The sequence below is a fragment of the Eublepharis macularius genome, chromosome 7 (genome assembly GCF_028583425.1).
Source record: "Eublepharis macularius isolate TG4126 chromosome 7, MPM_Emac_v1.0, whole genome shotgun sequence".
Lineage (NCBI taxonomy): Eukaryota > Metazoa > Chordata > Lepidosauria > Squamata > Eublepharidae > Eublepharis > Eublepharis macularius.
In genome coordinates, this window is record NC_072796.1 from 113,661,288 (window position 1) to 113,676,537 (window position 15,250).

A 15,250-nucleotide genomic window follows, 5' to 3' on the forward strand; every position below is an offset into this window, starting at 1 on the left:
ACTTGATTGAATGCATGCTGCTATACAGTAAGAGAATTGTATCAAATATGTAATATGTTTTTAATTGGATGAACTTAGATTAACTAAAGGACAATGTGTTGGAGGGAATCGTTGCAAAGAATCGTGTTACTAGCTTCATCTGAAGCAGAAGGGGATTAGTGATCCTTTTCAAAAGAGAAGATGTTTAGCTTTATTATTTATATTTGTTACTAAAGACTTGTTTTTTTAAAAAAAGCAAAGTTTTAAAGAAGAGGTAAATTATCCAACTAGTGATTTAAAGGGCACAACTTTAAAAAGTGTTCTGGGTTGTAAATTAGCAATACTTAAATTGTGAGAAATTACTAAATAATTGTAAAATGTGAATTATTGGTGATACAGAACAGATATTTCAGTCACAGAGGAACAGGACATTGAATCAAGTTAAAATGTAACAAACATTTCCTGTTCCCACATATGCTGAGAATGCTGATGTAAGTGATTTAACTTTTGAAAGAAATTGCTTGAAATGAATATTCAAGAGTATTTGAAATCTGCTTTTAAATTCTAGCCTTAATTATAATTGTTAAAGCACATATTAAGTGAAGATAGCCTGTGAATCATACAACTTGGTAGGCATTATTTAAGACATACTACATGCTATCACATTTCTAATTGGCAAAGGTGTCTGACAAGGATGCAGAGTATATCATAAGGAAAGATGGAGTAGATCTAGAAGAAGGTGGAGTGAAAATTGGTGGAAGGAACATTAACAGTTTGAGATATGCAGATGACACCATGTTATTGGCAGAAAATAGTGAAGACTTGAAACGATTACTGATGAAGGTTAAAGGAGAAAGTGCCAAAGCAAGATTACAGCTGAACATCTAGAAGACAAAAGTAATGACTACTGAGGAATTACACAATTTTAAAGGTGACAATGAGGAAATGGAAGTTGTTCAAGATTTTCTATTCCTTGGCTCAATCATCAACCAAAATGGAGACTGCAATGAAGAAATCAGAAGATTGAGACTTGGAAGAGCAGCTGTGAGGGAGCTAGATAAGATCCTTAAAGATAAAGATGTCTTTCTGGAAACCAAGATCAAGATAATCCAAACTATGGTATTCCCCATTACTATGTATGGACGTGATAGTCGGACAGTGAAGAAAGCTAACAGAAAATTGATTCATTTGAAATGTGGTGCTGGAGGAGCGTTTTGCAGATACCATGGACAGCCAAAAAGACAAATAATTGGGAACTAGATCAAATCAAGCCGGAATTCTCCCTAGAAGCGAAAATGACAAAACTAAGGCTATCGTACTTTGGTCACATCATGGGAAGACATGATTCTCTGGAAAAGTCAATAATGCTAGGAAAAGTGGAAGCAGTAGGAAAAGAGGAAGACCTAAACTAAAACAAGATGGCTTGACTCAATAAAAGAAGCCACGTCCTCCCATTTGCAGGATCTGAGCAAGTCTGTTAATGATAGGATGTTTTGGAGGTCTTTCCTTCATAGGGTCGCCGTAGGTCAGAGGCGACTTGACGACACATAACACACACATCACATCAATAGTTATCATTGAATGGTATGGACAATTTTAGAGAGGGAGGCCTGATGCTTCACTAGTTGCAGCTGTGCTCTGGCTTGACTACTTGAAAGCCCCATATTTTCTTGAGAATAAGCCCATGAACCTCAATTAAATTTACTTACAAAAAAACATGTGCAAGATCATTCTGTAAGTGATTTAAATGAGTATAAGCAGCCTAACAGTGCAATCCTTAACTGAGTTACGCAGTTCTAGGCCCATTGACTTAAATGAATTTTCAGTGCAATTCTAGACAGTTATTTCAGTCTAAGCCCATTGACTCTGCTTAGGATTTCACTCTTAAGGGTAGTGTAACTCTGTTTAGGGCTTTGTTATAAGTTGTATTCTTGACCCAAATAATATAAAATGATGTGTTATGCACATTTCTTGCCACTGAAAGCAAGGCCATTTTCATGCTTGCTTCCCTGGAGTCAGCAGGATTGGTAAAGCAATATAGAAAAGATGTCTGTTGAAATGGTGATAGCTATTGGAAGGATTTCAAAATGGTGGTAGGGTGGGAGGCGCCCCCTTATCTTTCACATACCCTTGCCACCTGCCCTAAACCTCCCTGCACAGGTTTGGGCAAGTAAGGCAACAAGGATTAATGGAAGAGACCATCTCATTTCCTGGATCCTTTTCTCATTTTTCCTCTTTGTCTCTCCCTAGTAGTACTTCCAGCCCCTGCTTTTTCCTTCTCTCCCATCCACTTACCTATCTTTTCATCTTCAGTTTTGTCTCCCCCTGGTGGCACCTTCCCTTCTGATCTTTTCCAACTATGTTTTTTCTAGTGTTCCTCCTCACCCATCTACCTCTCTGTTTCCCCTCACAATTCTTCGGATTTCCCTTTTTGCTTTATTTGCTCCTCTCCTCAGCAACTTTCTCTTTCTTCTAGCTTTTATCTTTTTTAGCCCTCTTTTCTCCTCCCTCACCACCGTTGACACTAACCAAGATCTGGAATCTTTAGCGTTTTTGTTTCAGGATTATCTAGCAACCTCAAAAATGACCACCAATCTCTCCACAACATAGTTCCACAAGATCTTGGTGGCATTCTTATAGAAACAGATATTGCTTCTTTTTTTTAGGGTTTTTTAAACCTACTATTTTTTGTATTGTCGAAGGCTTTCACGGCCGGAGAACGATGGTTGTTGTGGATTTTCCAGGCTGTATTGCCATGGACTTGGCATTGCAGTTCCTGACGTTTCTCCAGCAGCTGTGACTGGCATCTTCAGAGGTGTAGCACCAAAAGACAGAGATCTCTCAGTGTCACGGTGACACTGAGAGACCTCTGTCTTTTGGTGCTACACCTCTGAAGATGCCAGTCACAGCTGCTGGCGAAACATCAGGAACTGCAATACCAAGACTACGGCTATACAGCCCGGAAAATCCACAACAACCATCCTACAATTTTTTATGCATTTCATATTTTTCTGCAATTCTACATCTTTGCCCAGGCTTGTAAAAAAAGATCTGTTGTCTGTACATGGTCCCATTGTCTGGATTTTTTGATCCAGACTCAATCCATTGGTTGGAATTTGACATAATGATAGTCTGCTGCCAATCAGTCCATATAATGTTGATGGTATCCTTGTTGGAAGTGTGTGGGGGTATGTAATTTTAAGATTCCATTTTATACCACATTCTTTCACTTGACTTCTTTTTTTGTCATTGTAGTGTTCATCCAAGAGATCGGTTTTTATATCTTGGTTAAAGGACTGTGAAAGCTTTGATTACAAATGTAAGAAATACTGGTGTTTTCACACAGGTGGCATGTCATAGTATTCTGAAGGGCAGGGATCAGAGGGTTATAATACCTGGAGAAATAAGGATCTCAGCTCATTCCTGTTTAAGAATTGTTGAGGCGCTGTAACCATCACTAAGCCTCTGTTTATAAGAGCTTAGGTTCAATAGCAGAGTGCCTGACAAAGGCTATAGTATAGCTTTACTGGCTATATACTGCAGTAGAGAAAAACTTACTAGCCTATATTCAAGAGAAACTGATTTCTCCCCCTTCCCCCTCCTCTGATTCAAGGCCAAAGTTTCTTGTGGAATAGGATTAGAAATACAAAGAGGTGACTTTCGGAAGTGCCAAAAATAAGCATTGGTGCAGAAAGGATACACAATGAAATCTCAGTCTGTGATGAAGCGAGCAGGAGTGCCCGATTTTGTTAACCAAATGTGCCCTGTAAGCACAGCCAAATGTGGAAAGTGGGTGTGGTAGGGAATATTACATCAACAAAAGGACATTCCCCTCCCTGGCTGATGACTGATCTGGAAATGGTTCCTGACTGGAATTCCACCTACGTCACCAAGGTGCTGGGAGCAGCAACAGCTCCCATCTTTCAAATGGCAAACTCATACATTTGTATGGATGTTAGAGTTCCCCCTCCTCCCTTTCCATTTTTTAAATGCGTATTTTCCAGCAAGAGTTGCCCATCCCTGGCCTGGCAAGTTGTTTTTATAGCCAGGGAAGAGTTTAGTGCCTTTAAAAAATGTCTTCGCATATAATAGTTTTAGATTATTCTGCTCCAGAGCATATGCATTTACCTATTTTTTCTTCACCAGGATTTGAGTCCAGCACCCTAGAGATCAAAAACATTTTCAGAGTGTAAGCTTTCAAGAATCAAAGCTCCCTTATTCAGATACAAGAAGGAGTGGGGATCCCTGAGCCTTTATATTGGGTGAAGCAAAGAAGGGAATCAGGATGTAAAGGTACAATATAGCTTGATTACAGCAGAAATTAGCATCTGTAGTGAAATAAGCTTCACCCCCACTTACCTCCTGACTGGGATATAAAGGCTCAGGGATCTCCTTCCTGTATCTAAAGAAGGGAGCATTGACTCTTGAAAACGTATACCCTGAAAAATCTTGTTCTCTAAGGTGCCACTGGTCTCAAATCCTGCCATTCCACTGTAGATCAATACAGCTACCTACCTGAAACTATTTTTTCTTCGATGGTTGTTGGGGGTTTTCCGGGCTGTCTTGCCGTGGTCTTGGCATTGTAGTTCCTGACGTTTCGCCAGCAGCTGTGGCTGGCATCTTCAGAGGTGTAGCACCAAAAGACAGAGATCTCTCAGTGTCACAGTGTGGAAAAGATGTAGGTCATTTGTATCTACTCAGGAGGGGTGGGGTTGAGCTGAGTCATTCTGTAAGAGTTTCCCAGGGTGTGGAATGCTAATGGCGGGAGGCTTCACTGTATCCTGAGGCGGTTCTTTTGCATATGGATTGGTGCTTGATGTGCTAATCTTCTCTGCAGGGCTATTGTCGGGTGTGGAGTGTTTTGTTGGCCTGGTGTTTTTCAGAACTGGAGCCCATGCTCTGTTCATTCTTAAGGTTTCTTCTTTCCTGTTGAAGTTTTGCTTATGCTTGTGAATTTCAATGGCTTCCCTGTGCAGTCTGACAAAGTAGTTGGAAGTGTTGTCCAGTATTTTGGTGTCCTGGAATAAGATACTGTGCCCTGTTTGAGTTAGGCTGTGTTCAGCCACTGCTGATTTTTCAGGCTGTCCAAGTCTGCAGTGTCTTTCATGTTCTTTTATTCTTGTCTGGATGCTACGCTTTGTGGTCCCGATGTAAACTTGTCCACAGCTGCAGGGTATACGGTATACTCCTGCAGAGGTGAGGGGATCTCTGCTGTCTTTTGCTGATCGTAGCATCTGTTGTATTTTTCGGGTGGGTCTGAATACTGCTTGAAGGTTATGCTTTTTCATAAGCTTTCCCATCTGATCAGTAATTCCTTTGATATATGGCAAAAACACTTTTCCTGTGGGAGACTGTTTTTCTTTGGTTGTTTGATTCATCCTGGGTTTGATTGCTCTTCGGATTTCATTTCTGGAGTAGCCATTTGCCTGAAGTGCGTGGTTTAGATGATTAATTTCCTCATTGAGAAAGCGCGGCTCACATATCCGTCTTGCACGATCCACTAATGTTTTCATTATGCCTCTTTTCTGTCGGGGGTGGTGATTGGAGTTTTTGTGTAAGTACCGATCAGTGTGAGTTGGTTTCCTGTAGACCTTGTGACCTAACTGAAAGTTTGCTTTGCGGATGACCAAGGTATCCAGGAATGAGAGTTTTCCCTCACTTTCTTTCTCCATTGTGAATTGTATGTTCAGGTGGATGTTGTTGAGATGATTCAAAAACTCCATCAATTCTTCCTCCCCATGGCTCCAAATGATGAATGTATCATCCACAAACCGGAACCATACACTGGGTTTTGAATCATCTCAACAACATCCACCTGAACATACAATTCACAATGGAGAAAGAAAGTGAGGGAAAACTCTCATTCCTGGATACCTTGGTCATCCGCAAAGCAAACTTTCAGTTAGGTCACAAGGTCTACAGGAAACCAACTCACACTGATCGGTACTTACACAAAAACTCCAATCACCACCCCCGACAGAAAAGAGGCATAATGAAAACATTAGTGGATCGTGCAAGACGGATATGTGAGCCGCGCTTTCTCAATGAGGAAATTAATCATCTAAACCACGCACTTCAGGCAAATGGCTACTCCAGAAATGAAATCCGAAGAGCAATCAAACCCAGGATGAATCAAACAACCAAAAAAAAACAGTCTCCCACAGGAAAAGTGTTTTTGCCATATATCAAAGGAATTACTGATCAGATGGGAAAGCTTATGAAAAAGCATAACCTTCAAGCAGTATTCAGACCCACCCGAAAAATACAACAGATGCTACGATCAGCAAAAGACAGCAGAGATCCCCTCACCTCTGCAGGAGTATACCGTATACCCTGCAGCTGTGGACAAGTTTACATCGGGACCACAAAGCGTAGCATCCAGACAAGAATAAAAGAACATGAAAGACACTGCAGACTTGGACAGCCTGAAAAATCAGCAGTGGCTGAACACAGCCTAACTCAAACAGGGCACAATATCTTATTCCAGGACACCAAAATACTGGACAACACTTCCAACTACTTTGTCAGACTGCACAGGGAAGCCATTGAAATTCACAAGCATAAGCAAAACTTCAACAGGAAAGAAGAAACCTTAAGAATGAACAGAGCATGGGCTCCAGTTCTGAAAAACACCAGGCCAACAAAACACTCCACACCCGACAATAGCCCTGCAGAGAAGATTAGCACATCAAGCACCAATCCATATGCAAAAGAACCGCCTCAGGATACAGTGAAGCCTCCCGCCATTAGCATTCCACACCCTGGGAAACTCTTACAGAATGACTCAGCTCAACCCCACCCCTCCTGAGTAGATACAAATGACCTACATCTTTTCCACACTGTGACACTGAGAGATCTCTGTCTTTTGGTGCTACACCTCTGAGATGCCAGCCACAGCTGCTGGCGAAACGTCAGGAACTACAATGCCAAGACCACGGCAAGACAGCCCGGAAAACCCCCAACAACCATCGTTCTCCGGCCGTGAAAGCCTTCGACAATACATATTTTTTCTTCATTTATACTTGGGTTCAAAGGAAGAGTTGGCCTCATTCTGTGCTGATGAGGTCAAAATAGCAGGTGGGATTTTCTTATGGGAAGCTACGTCTATAGATGCACAGCCAGAGCCACTGGCTCTTAAGCACAACTAGTTATAAGCAGTCGGAGCCAAATATTTTTGAGGGAAGTCATAATAGCTAAGCCAATATAAAACCAGAACCTTTGTAGTGTAGATATGCCCTTTAAGTAATTACTGGTAGAGTTCCAGGCCACAGCTTGAAACGGACACAGACAGGAAGGAACATGGCACTGCTGTGATTAAATTAAATTATCTTGCCAGGGACTTGACTTTGAAAGGGCTTGCTTTCATCTAGCTCTTGGAAAGTTTATCTTGATTAACATTATTTAAAAATCGAAGAACCACCCTGCTAGATCAGACCATGGCTTCCCCAGTCCACTCTCTTGCTTCCAATCATGAACAGCCAGATGTATCCATACAATCAAATGAAGCAACATCTGTTTACTTCATTGATATCCCACCTTTCTCCCCAATGGAGATCCGAAATGGTTTGCATTCTTCTCTCAACAACCCTGTGAGATAGGTTAGCCTGAGAATATGTGGCTGGCTCTGGGTCACCCAACAAGCTTCCACTGCAAGTGGGGATTTGAACCTGCGTCTCCCAGATCCTATTCTGACATTCTAACCACTATACCACAGTTAAAATTACCCTAACAAGGTAAATTCAGTAGGTTAGGGTTCAAAGCAGCCAAGCTTGTAAGAATCTCTTAGTGACAGTGAAATCAACGGGCTTAGACTGGCGCAACTCTTCTTAGGATTTCACTGTTAGTCTAAGTGCAGGAATTGGTAGCTAATTTCTTTTACATCATGGTTTGTTTTCAAATGCAAGCCTACAGTTTCCAAATTCCTGGTAATTTTTTTAACCCGCAGATTCAGCCTCAAGCTCCAATAATTCTGTATGTTTGCACATTGACCGTGCTTCTACCAGGCAATGGATATGTGGATCAGACTTGCTACCAAACCATTATGAATCTGAAAACCAATTCAATCACTTGATGCAACCAAAAGAAAAGAACACTGAAATAAGTGTAGCCTGTGAACAGCACAATGGAGATAGTGCAGCTTTCGCAGATGGAGTCGAAAACGTTACATGAGAATTAGCCAGAGGGACATGTCTGGTAATAAAATCTATGAACTAGTGGAAGGGTTTTAATAAACAGATAAAGGGTTGGATCCCGCCAGATTTTTTTGCTTAATCTCACCCAGTTATCCTCATTACAGCCTGCACCACACACAGCATTTTTCCATGCAAGTCACATGACCCCCCCCCCCCAGCATAGCCTTTTGGTGGTCAGTGTGGACCTCATCTTTCTTTACCTGCAGAAAAGCTGGTTGGAGCCAACCCAAGGTGCTTTAAATTAATCTTACATAACAATTATTCAATGCTTTTAATTGTTCTTTCAACACAGGTAACACATTTGAAATAATGTTTCTAAAGGATAATGTTTTTAAATTCTTTTAAAGCTTCATTGAAATAGAAATAATAATATATAGTGACAAAATACAAAAACAAACCATTCCATAATCCTAGTGGTATATATTAAATACATGTTTTAACTGATATAATACTATGACTCATTCTTGAATAGTAGCAGAATGAATTAAAATTGAATTTATAGTTCTTAGTCCATCACTTCACCAGCGCATTACAGAAAATCAGTTTCTAAAATGTCAGGAAAATATGCAATACCAAATGAACAAATAGTCTTTTCCGTTGCATTGTAGTCAATGGGAGGAAACAATTCCTGGTGACACAATACCATCCGCTGTGGCATTGCTAGGACAGAAGCAAGCTAATTTTCAGCAACTCAAGACCTGTTCATTATGTTAACTAAGTAGATCATTTTTCAGGAGAATAGATTTTTCAGTTCCTCAGTGCCTTCTGGGATTCATCTTGCAGACATAGTTCTTATTGTAGTCTGTGTTCTCTCAGATGCTTTTCTGAAAACTTGAAGCTCTCAGAGAAATCTTGAGTAGAACAAGTTTTCCTTGCATCAGCCCCACCCCCTATGGCTACCATTTCTCCCACTATATCACCAAAGGGCATTTTTCTAGCTTAAATAAACAACTAGTAATTGTTATAGCCAGGGCTTTTTTTCAGTTGGAATGCGGTGGAACCGAGTTCTGGCACCTCTTGAAAATGGTCACATGGCTGGTGGCCCCGCCCCCTGATCTCCAGACAGAAGGGTGTTTAGATTGTCCTTCGCGCAGCTGGCATGGAGAGCAATCTATACTCCACTCTGTCTGGAGATCAGGGGCCACTGATCACTGGCCATGTGACCATTTTTGCTAAGGGCAATTTAAACTTTTAAAAACTCCCCCCACTTGTTCCAGCTGACCCAAAGTGACGTCATTGTGTGGTCCTGAGTTCTACCACCTCTTTTCCCAGAAAAAAGCCCTGGTTATAGCACTATAGCATCTATTGCCTTAACCTCCTAGTTCCCTTGAATTCCCAGCTTTTAATGTTTTTTTTTTTTAGTTTCTTGCCATTTTGTTGTGGCAATAGAAGGGAAAAGGCATATCCACAACAAAAATGGCTAGAGACTTCCTTGTTTTAAACAAATTGAATTTGGGAATTCAGAATCAGTAGATTGTAGCAAGGAACAGATCATTCTGATGTTATAATGCTATAGCGATATGTCAATTTCCTCCTTTTAATAAAGCCTTCCTGTGGGAGTAGAGTGAGAAATGGCAGCCACGAGGCAAGAAAAATGGTGCTGATGTGGGCAGAATCTGCAAAAATCTGCACATTCCCATCCACATGGTGGGCCAACAACCTTTTGGCTGTGATCTTTCAAAACTAGGATGGTATCGTATGGATGCTAAAAAGGGAAAAAAACCCTCCAGTTTGGACACCCAACTGGAACAAAACCTCCACAAAGAAGTAGCCTCTAACTAAATGTACCAAATATCAGGTATTGTTGGTTTACCTCAAGTTAAGTTTCATTTAAACCAATTAAACCAAATTATTTGTATTTATATAACTTGAATTGCCGTATTGATAAAAACTGAGATATTAGATTAAGCTGAAGAGGGAATGGAAAATAATGTAGATGCTGCAGAAAGTAAATATATTAACCATGAACAGATCTAGTAGAAAAACAAAAGTGATTGGGAAAATAAAGCAGGAGTTTGATAGCACCTTAAAAATAACAAAATGTATTACAGCATAAGTTTTTGTGAGTCAGAACTCATTTCCTCAGAGGCATTAAGAGTTCATCCATTAAGGAGATCCATTTATACTAAAATGATACAAACAACAGAAAGGCAGGGACTGGGAGATTTTCCCAAGAGAGGCTGGTTTAATACAGGAACCATGCTTAGAATGTCCTAGCTTGAAAACAGTATACAACGTTATTACATCTGTGTACCCAGATGCACATCAATAGTGCCAGCCGCAGTTATTTTCTGGTCCACATCATATTATGAAACACAGACTGCTAGTATGAAAGTATGTGTGCTTTCTGTGCTGAGCAGCAGGCCAAATGTGTGCATTTTAATAAGCTATCCAAGCTTACTATTTGATAATTACTTTGTATAGAAGTGATTAGATAAGGCCACTTCAGATTTTTTTTTGGATCTTTAGTACTATGATTTATTAAAAAGAATCCAGATTTCTCTTTAAAATTAGTCAACTTTAGACATAGAAATAGGAATTTAAAGATGAATCAGTATCAGGTTGCAAAAGCTGTATTAATTCAGAACAGAGTTTCTAAGAAGATCGGAAATAGTTGGTGGGTTTCCAGGTAAGTACATTTTAAAAATTACTATTATGATCTTTCACAAATATCTCTGCAATATGTTGACTTGAGAAGTGCCAGATGATCAACAAGTCAGAATCTTCACCGCATGATGATTTGGGCTGTTTTATGGTCAATAGTTATGTGCTACCTCATGCAATTTAAAATAAATTACTTTTTTGAATAGTCGCAAACTCAGTCATTTCCTTTCCCTAGTCAGAATGAATTATGTGCCTGTCATCCTAAGAAAAAAGTCCATAACTCAGTGCATTCTAAAACAAATTAGTTTAATGTAGAACTTTCAGTTCCAACACTACCATCAAAGCAGACTGTTTTCTTACTCTCGGGTTCACTTTTTGGTTCAGCCATATTCTGATTAAGTTGAAAATCAGTAATAAATAATATAAAACAACAATGATTCCATACCGACATAAGTTGACGACTCCTTTACAAAGTATCACAGTTGTACTCATGTCATTTATAAGTAACAATCACTGCAGAAGCATTATCTTTGAAATTTCAGATTTTGAAGCAGATACCAAACAACAGCGCAAAAACATTACATTACCTCAAACCATATTTCTTTGCAATATAGGAACGCAGGAGTTTATAGACACAGCAATTCTGTGAACCATTTTCAGCTGTTTGCAACACAATTCGGCGACATGAAGTCAGTGGAATGGTAGGAGATTTGCATGGGGCTGAAAATAAATATAGTGGGAGCTCTGCCTTTATATAAAAGGGCCTATTCTATAATTTGTTCACATCCTTGACAGCTTAAGAAAGGGCTTTATTGTTATCTGTTGAAAAGACAAACACTGATCATTTCTTCTGTCATTTTCCACGCTCGCAATCCCCCAAAGCTCTGTTGTATTGATTGTTCTGCTCCACAAATGTTGATTTTGGATTTCTTACAGACAACTGGCAGGCTATAAAGTAGAACTGCAAAGCTTTGGCAATGCCCAAAATCCACAGAAGGAAGAATACTGCTTTTATTCACTGCTGGGTTTTTATTTATTTATGTCTTTTGTATGTGACTGGCACAAACTTTACAGAGATGATAAACGAGGTCAGAGAAATTTGTACTATGCATAGAATGGTAAAATAAGTCCCGCACAGCCACTAGTTAAAATAGTTTTGCCCAACATTAATGAGCAAATGGTTTTACTTTCTATCCTACTAGTTTGAGATAAGTTGTCTGCTCTTCAACTACACCTATACTAACTACACCTATACTAACTACACCTATACTGATTTATCTACAGGTTCTTTAAAATGCCATGTCAATTTTAACAATTAAATGTGCATAAAGAGTAGCAGCATGGGACTCCGTGTTTAGATCCGCTTCTGGCCTGCCCTTGTATTGTGTGTAAAAGTGTGCAGAAAGGGAGCACTAGATGTTGGTTTTTCCTTCATAGGAAGGGAAGTAGAGGGAGGATGGCCCTCTTTTTTCTAATTTTGTATTAGTAAAAGTGGGAGACTGGACAGCTTGCTGGCTGCCAGTCTCCCTTGCCAACTAAAACTGTTAACTCAGAGTTGAATAAAAAATAGAGGTTGATCAAATGATTCTCTAATGTCAATATTAAAGGCATAGTCTTTACATTAATACTGGATATTAATGTTACTTGATGCACTAAGTAAAGAGTAAATAGAAGGCAAATTGAGGTGTTATTACCTTGCCAGGCTTTCTATCTTCTTTTTTTCTTCCTGTTGAAAAATCTTTTTCTGCCAGGGAAATGCAGGCACTCGTAAAGTACACAAAGAATATGATGGCCACATTTGTTCACTGCAAAATCCAAAACCAAAAGCCATGTTAATGCCTTTTATTAGGACCACCTGAAATAACACAATATGCAAGCTTTGGGTTCTCTAGAACTCTTAGTCAAAAAGGATATTAAAAAAAAAACAAGGATGGGATGGGGTGGCTAAACAACAACAACAAAAAGATATTTCAGGCCATATTTTCTTAAGTTCTTTGTATCCTGCATATGATGCTCTGCAAACTTTAATCGACACAGGGTTGGAGTAGTATCAGGTTGCATTCTTGGACTTCTGGAAAAAAGCAAAAAATGGAAGCCATCCTACTGAAAACATAAAAGCCAGAAGCTGGTCAAATGCCTCTCTAACGCCTTACAGAACATTCCTTTAAAAGGAAATGTCCTGTTTAATTCAATGATATCTAAACATCTTGAGCAAACGTTCACAGGTTTTGCCATGACCATTCACTCTCCAATCTGTTGTCCTGTTTCTATCTCACTGTTGCTTGGGTTTGTAACCAGCCTGCATTTGCCACTTACATATTAAATACAATTGTTGCCATTTTGTAGTATATTATCCTGTGAGATGGTAGAAGAATACCAGGAACAGAGATTTCTGGTCTGATTTGCATCACAACTGCAGTGTTACAGTGGCAACCCAGGGCTATATTTACCAGCAGGGTAATAAGCACAGAGATATGCTACTTGGCACTATGAAGCCTAGGCAGAAGGTGACCCAATCTCCCACTGAAAGTGCTTAGACTTCTGTTCAAAGTATTTTTTACTCAATCAAGATAATTAGCTCAACTGTTCGGCTGCTTGGCCCCATTCCTTTGTGACATCAGCCTTTAATAAATAAAGACCTATGTTTAATTTGCACCATTTGTCCTCATTTAATTTCTGGTTATGAAACTAAGGCAGTCATTAACAATTCTTTCCTGACACCCCCAGGTACTGTATATGCCATATCCTCGGCTTCAAACTCGGATAATCTTCTCCCCTTCTCAAGCCTGGGAAAACCATCCTCCTTCTCCACCACCACATTATTTTCCTTCTTCTGCATTCAGGAGCTATAATAATCCCCTCAATATACATGCCCAGAAACCAGATCTGTGACGTACCCTGATTCTCAGCTCCCTTATTATGTTCTCCAAGGTCTCGGGCAAAGGCTTTCCCCAGCTCTGCTACTCAAGGGCCTTTCAGCTACACATGCCAGAGACTCTGCTTAGCCTCTGAGCTATGGGTCCTCGCCCTTGAAGTCACCATGATTTTTAATCACATTCTTTAAAGTAAACTAAAACAGAAACTACTCTTTTTCAAATGTATTAACACATCAGGATACTAACTCCTTATCTGTTCTAGCTAGACTAGACATGTTAAAAGTATAATTGCTACATTCCTAGCTCAACTGCGGCCACTAACTGCAGGGATGCAAAATACTATACAATATATACTATCCAAAGGTGCAATCAAAAGTAAATATCATCGTGATATAGAAGGACAAAATAGCAGTTTACTGTTCTTTTACAGAGTCCTCTACTTTAGACACTAACTTTTGCTTTATCTCCTCAACAGCTTAATCTTACAGAGAGTTTTTATTCAACTCAGTGCAAGCAGAGACTTGCGCCATTACAGAAGCGACAACATGGTTCCGCTCTTGACAGGCAGAGCAAAAAAAAAGTGTTTCTTGTGGTTCTGTGGCTCTACAAATTACTTTGCCTATAAAGATTACAGTCCGACTCCTCATCATACTTAAGTGTATGAGCCATACACCTACAAGTTTGTGAGACGGTGGCCCTGCACATCCTGAAATTCCTCGAGAAGGGCTCTGGAACCCAATCCTCTTGTCTCAGCACCATTACATTCTGGTTGCTAATTACATGATGGACTTTCTCTTCCCATCACATCTCAGAGCACTTTACCAGCATTAATGATGGGTTGTGATGGTTATTAAATAAAATTATGAGTATGCACATTTCATAAAAGCACAGTATGGAAGTGCTGTAACTTGCCCATGGCTACACAGTCAGTCTGTGGTGAAACTGGTAGAGCAGCATAGCAGCCATGAATCGTTTCAGTTTGGTGGTACCAGATTTCAGCACAGACATGTTGCACGAATATAGCAAACTCTAAGGCTAAATTGCCATAATCCAGATGGATTGCAGTAGCAACTGATTATATTTATGTGTCCAGCAAGCCTCAGATATAAAGCCATGTCTTAAATGTAAATCCCAAAATGGTCAGTAATGTTCAGCCTCAGGATATACCTATACAGCATTGATTTTTGTCTCAGCTGCAGTTATTCAATGCACCAAATCCAGTCAAGAAATATACCATCCAGGTCATAGCTCTCATGAATTATTTGGCTGCCCATATGCCAAATGCTGGGAACTGGAGGTTTCATATGTGCCATGCAGTCTATCAGGCAAAATGAGTGATGTTGGCATGCAAAACCCTTTGCCACATCTACCTTCTTCTTTTGGAGTGCATATTCCTACACTTCCAGTCGTGTTCCAAGATATAAAACAGGAGATTAGGACACAGGGTTGCCAGGTCCCCCTGTACTCCCAGCAGGAGGTGGGGGCCCTGGCACCTACCTTATGGGTGTCTCCTTCATGTGTGCATGAAGCGTGCATGTGCCCCCGGGCCTGCGCAGTAACGTCATTTCTGGGAAGTGACATCATCATGCAGGCCGTGGC

General features: G+C 40.1%; 1 long non-coding RNA gene across 2 annotated transcripts in view; it reads right to left on the reverse strand.

The window, feature by feature from the left end:
- LOC129333675 (uncharacterized) overlaps nt 1-11,479 on the reverse strand; it is a 47,657-nt gene extending 36,178 nt beyond the window's left edge. For both annotated transcript variants that reach the window (XR_008597436.1, XR_008597438.1), the window contains exon 1: nt 11,363-11,479. This is a non-coding gene — a long non-coding RNA (uncharacterized LOC129333675). The remainder of the gene's footprint in view (nt 1-11,362) is intronic.
- Nucleotides 11,480-15,250: the final 3,771 nt, after the last annotated feature.